Source organism: Cyprinodon variegatus, unplaced genomic scaffold, assembly GCF_000732505.1.
Source record: "Cyprinodon variegatus isolate N-32 unplaced genomic scaffold, C_variegatus-1.0 Scaffold1063, whole genome shotgun sequence".
Taxonomy (NCBI): domain Eukaryota; kingdom Metazoa; phylum Chordata; class Actinopteri; order Cyprinodontiformes; family Cyprinodontidae; genus Cyprinodon; species Cyprinodon variegatus.
The window spans coordinates 131,300-136,367 of record NW_015151516.1 but is presented as its reverse complement, the minus strand read 5'-3'; the positions used below and the strand labels follow the sequence as shown (position 1 = coordinate 136,367).

General features: G+C 37.8%; 1 protein-coding gene across 1 annotated transcript in view; it reads right to left on the bottom strand.

Moving 5' to 3' along the window:
- Positions 1-5,068, bottom strand: part of LOC107101175 (neurofascin-like) — a 129,125-nt gene that overhangs the window by 115,168 nt on the left and 8,889 nt on the right. The window contains exon 2 of the mRNA XM_015399976.1: positions 875-997. The gene's annotated coding sequence lies outside the window, so the exon portion shown is untranslated. The remainder of the gene's footprint in view (positions 1-874; positions 998-5,068) is intronic.

The following is a 5,068-nucleotide window of genomic DNA, read 5'->3' as shown; positions in this document are numbered from 1 at the left end:
AGAAAACTTTGAATCAATCTGACTGGATGATCTGGTGAACTGGAAAGTGACCTGAGATGACATGATGTGAATTGGAGCTATAGAAATAAACTAAACTTAATCAAATAAAATAGAATTTTATTGTCGTAAATTACAATTTTATTCTAATAATGTTACGACTAAATAAAGTTGTAAATTTACTTTATTCTTGTAAATTTACAACTCTTTTTTTATTCTCGTACGCTTATAATTTTTATTCTTGAAATATTACAAATTTATTCTAGTAACAGTCGGACTTTATTCTCATAAATTTAACACTTTATTCTCGTCATATTACGACTTGATTCCCATAAATCTACGATAATAGAGTTGCAAATTTACTTATTATCATAAATTTGCATATTTATTCTCCTAATCTTATGATTTATATACTATTAGGACTTTATTCTCATAATATTATCATTTTATTATCATAATGTTACGACTCTTGGATTACAAAAGCCATACAAATCTCTAGCCTGGACTTAATACTCTGTTGTAATACCATAAGGTTAACATCAAAGGAATAAATAAAACTCAAAAAGACTATTTTTATGTTTAAAAAGTTAGTAGGTTTCTGTTTCCTGTACAGATCGGGAGAAAACAGAAAGGATTTTAAGCCGTTTATTTTCTCAGAAAATACATTATTAAACCTTAAACACATAATTTAGTACATTTACTATTTTAAAGGAGGGGAAAATGTAATTTAGGTCTTTTAAAGTAAAATCGAGGGCGACTCAGATGTTTATCTTGTTGCAGATGGTGACACGGATCGGGTAGTGACAGCAGCTAATGTTCTGCTGGCTCCACTAAAGCTTTTCCCAAATGTTTGCAGAAGCCAAAGGTTCCCTGTTACCTCAGCTGGCCATCGGCTGTTGGGACTCGGAGAGACGGGGACTCGTCAGAACCGGACCTGGAGCATTTGGAAGCAGCTCTGTCTTATTTCTGTTGCTCCTTCTTGCATCCAGGTGACATCTCACTGCAGGACCAGATCAAACACAAACACACAGAACAGGTTATGAAGTAACCTGTCCTTCCCATCCACTGATGCAGTCAGGATTTCCCCTGCTTTATATTCGGCTATATTTCTTTTTTTTATTTCCGCATTGTGGGTCAAAAACGGGATTTTCTCTTCTTTATTTACATTCAGACACCCCAGTACAGTCACATCCTTCCACCAGTTCAACACCAGCGGCTTCTGGGTGAACTGAACTGAACGAATCTCTATGAAATGCCGTTTTTCTAGCCTCGCTGACCACAGAGTTCTGCTGTTCGGATCAGAACCGGAACATTTATGAATGTCTGCGAAGCTGGAATCAAACCCGCAACTTTTCCAGTCGTAAGACAACTTCTGTGAGCCGCAGTCAGTGTGTGACCCAGCAGACCTCTTCATCTCTCTGGTACCAGAACCAACGTCCACCAGAACTTTTAGCCTTTTTGGACCGGATGAATGCTGGAGTTCAGAGAACGGAACATTTTACACAGAAAAGTTTCAGCTGGATCTTTTTATTCTACCACAAGTTATTATATTATCGAAATAATTTTAAAAAACATGTTTTTTGTACTTATTATACTTATTATAAAGTTGTAACCATTACTTTTACTCCATTTTGGCGAAGCACCTTTGAAAACCAGTGACCGTCTTTAAGTTTCATCTCCATCTTTGTAAAACTAATATATATATATATATATCTTCGATAGAAGAGAGAGTTCCTACTATGGCTGGACAATTAGCTGCATCTGCAATAAAGTGCAATTTAAAAAAATTCAATTGTCAAATTGCACAGACTAAGGTGGCGGTAATACAATTAAAGAGGGGGTGCTGTTGCACAGAAGGGAGCAGAGAGCTGCAGCTAGCACATAGATCTATGCATTATAGTAGAAGGAAGAACTTTTTTAATGCAGATGTTACTGTGAAGTCCTGCAGCACTGGATTCTGAACAAGCAGGATTTAAATTCACAGAAAAACTCGAACTCTGGAGGAAAACATCCACAAGCTTGTGCTTAGGGCAAAGGAAGATCGCAATATTGTCTGAAAATAATCGTAATTTAGATTTTTAGCTAAATCGTCCCGTTTCCTTCAATCAGGGTTCCTCCTTTCTTTGGGCAAGTATTGATGATTGGCCAAAAGTGGAACGCACAATAACTGATTATAAAATAAAAAACATTTTTTGTGTGTCAAAGCCGAAGGTGAACTCAGACATATAAGAAAAACTTGATAAATGCTTGTTTAATTTTTCAATTGGGTCCTCACAAAGCAAAACGAGTTCCTCCTGATGGGAATCACAGTTGTACAGCAAACGTTCATAAAGAACATGCTGGAAGTGGAGGGAGGAACCATCAAAGCTCCAGAAACAAACACCAGGCATCATTTTAACATCATGCTGTCAGGAAGAGCTGACATTTCCATTTATTTTCCATTTCAAAAATAAAAACATGGATAGTAGAAAATGAAATATCTGCCAACGATCTCAGGAAATGTGAATTTAAAAGGAAGAAGCAGAGATAAGGGAGATAACGACTGAAGCAGACGTGTTGAAGCACATAATGTTATTTCATGGGAGCAGCAGAGAAAATGAAATTTGGTAATGCTATAATTAAGCAGACAAATGAGAAATGACAGGCATGTGTGTGTTTGCCAGGCTTTAGGACAGCCCAGGATATGGCAGAATGGCTCTCATTGTTTTAGCCTCCGGGGAAATGATCCAAGGCCCCAAATGAGGCCCGGTTGACATGGTTTTAGAGTTGCACACAAAGGAAGGAATTGACTGCGACGTTACTGTCCTACAGGATCGTTCTGTTTGGTGAAACTGAGCAGAGAAATGTCAGAGCTCTGCGTCCTGGATGGTCCCATCCCAAACAGATTAAATGGAAATCCTGATGCTTCAGGAAGACCAAACTAAAGCTGCCACGGTGAGACCTTTCATTTACGATAAAGTCTCTGAACATAAGGACACACAGAACACGACTTTAACATCTGGGAGTGCGGATCTCACTGAAGATGATAGAAAATGAGTCCGCAGTCTGGCTCTGCAGCTCTTAGCTGTACTTCTAGACGAGGGGTCTGCAAACATGCGGCTTCAAAGCCACATGCGGCTCTTTGGACCCTCTACAGCGGCTCTTAATAGTGACTAAAATGTAAATAAAGAGTTAAATAATGTTCTAGTCTTTAACGCTTTGGGGGTTTTCTCTTTAGGATCTAACAAATATTGGTAATTAGTCCTTCATTAAACTACCCAGCGTGACTAAATAAATACGACTTATTTAAAAACAACATTTTATGTCATTCCAAACAACCTTTTAATCATTTCCACTATCAAATAAGTTTTGATGTTTTGAAAAACCACAGGCCTTAATGACATGCTGCTTGTCTTTGTTTCCTCTGATTGGTTGCTCCTCCAGTCGCAGGTGCGCTGGGATAATGGCTGCTAATGCTTTCTCTGATGATGAACAGGCCATGCATTATGATGTAATTATTGACCAGAGGGTCGGAGCCTCGGTTCCATATGCGGCTCCTCCTACTGGCCATTGCAGGGTAGGACATCTACTGGGCATCAACACACGCTCTGTGTTCAGCAGCCAATGCTGAGCCCAGAAATGATGCATTTCAGGGATTTCTAAGGTGTGGTTCTGGTTGCAAATCCATTCATCTGTCGATTAATCATTTAATTATTGGATAACCAAATGTTCCTCCCACTGGAGGGGTTCTGGATAGAGCAGATTGACAGACAAAAATGTTTTTTTCAGCTCAACTCAACTCAAACTTTATTTCTAAAGCACATTTAAAACGACCAAAGTGCTGTTCAGGAATCACAGTTAAGGAACATAAGATAAAAAAGAAAAAAAGTGAATGGAGATAAAATATTATATTGGAGTTTCAATTAAAATAAATTTGAAAATGAAATAATTTTTATCTGAAATACAAAATTTTATATATATAATTGTTTTGTTTTTTTACAGTTTTGGTATAATTTATGCTCTAAATAGGTCACTCTGTCAGCTACAGGCATGACAGAGGCCTAAATTAATCAATTAATTACAATTAATTTGATTAAATGTTTAAGTCCTAGATAGATTTGAGCAGCAATTGGATTTGGTTATGAGGGAATAAAAACGCAGACCTGAACGCAGAAGCGACATCAGAAGTTTGACTCTAATAAAGATCCGCTTTGCTCCTTTATTTAGGAAAAAAAACAAAACACAGAAGAGTTGCTGATTCATTTATATTTAAAATAATTCCTGTTAAGAAGAAACGGGCAAACAGAAGACATAAGACTGGAAAACTATAAATGACATAATAGAGGACATAATGTTCGGTACATTTACCTGTTTTATTGCTCAGTCTTTGACTCTTGATCACATCAAACATCTAGATTTGCTAAAATAAGGATAAAACTTTCTCCTTTATTTAATAACATTATGTCAGTGATCTATCTCTTACTCTTTGGTTAGCCTAAATAATTAAAGCCTGGGCAGAAAGCACCATAGGCAGGACTGCTCAGTAATTAAAGGACCTATTTTACGAGTGAATGATTAAACAGCCAATGGCGAGCTGGGCCTCGAGTCCAACCAATCAGGACAGTCACTGGCTGGAAGAAAAAGCTAGTTTAGACAGGGGTTTGTTATCGTGTGCTGCCGGGGGTTTATGACACATGCTGAGAAAAGCCAAACACACACACTGTGCCTGAGCTGGTCTGTTTTTACAGCAGCATCTATCACCAATCTACTAGTAGCGCTGGTTTTCCAACAGCTAAACAACATATTGGTAAGAGTCCTTTCATATGGGTCTATGAATCTCAGCCAGTATATGTATCATTGTCTCATTCACTCCCCCTCCAATAAATGATCAAGTGCAGCCTGATTAATTTATTACGTCAAACACAGAGCTAAATAGCTTAGAAATGCAGTAAAGTAAAGCTTCTAGTTAGAGTGGCTCAGGTTATCCTGAGCTATCTCTATAGTTCTGCTGCTATAGGCTTAGACTGCTGGAGGACATAGGGACCCCTTTTTCATCATTCTGCTTTATTCTATCCACTGTCGCTACAAGCAT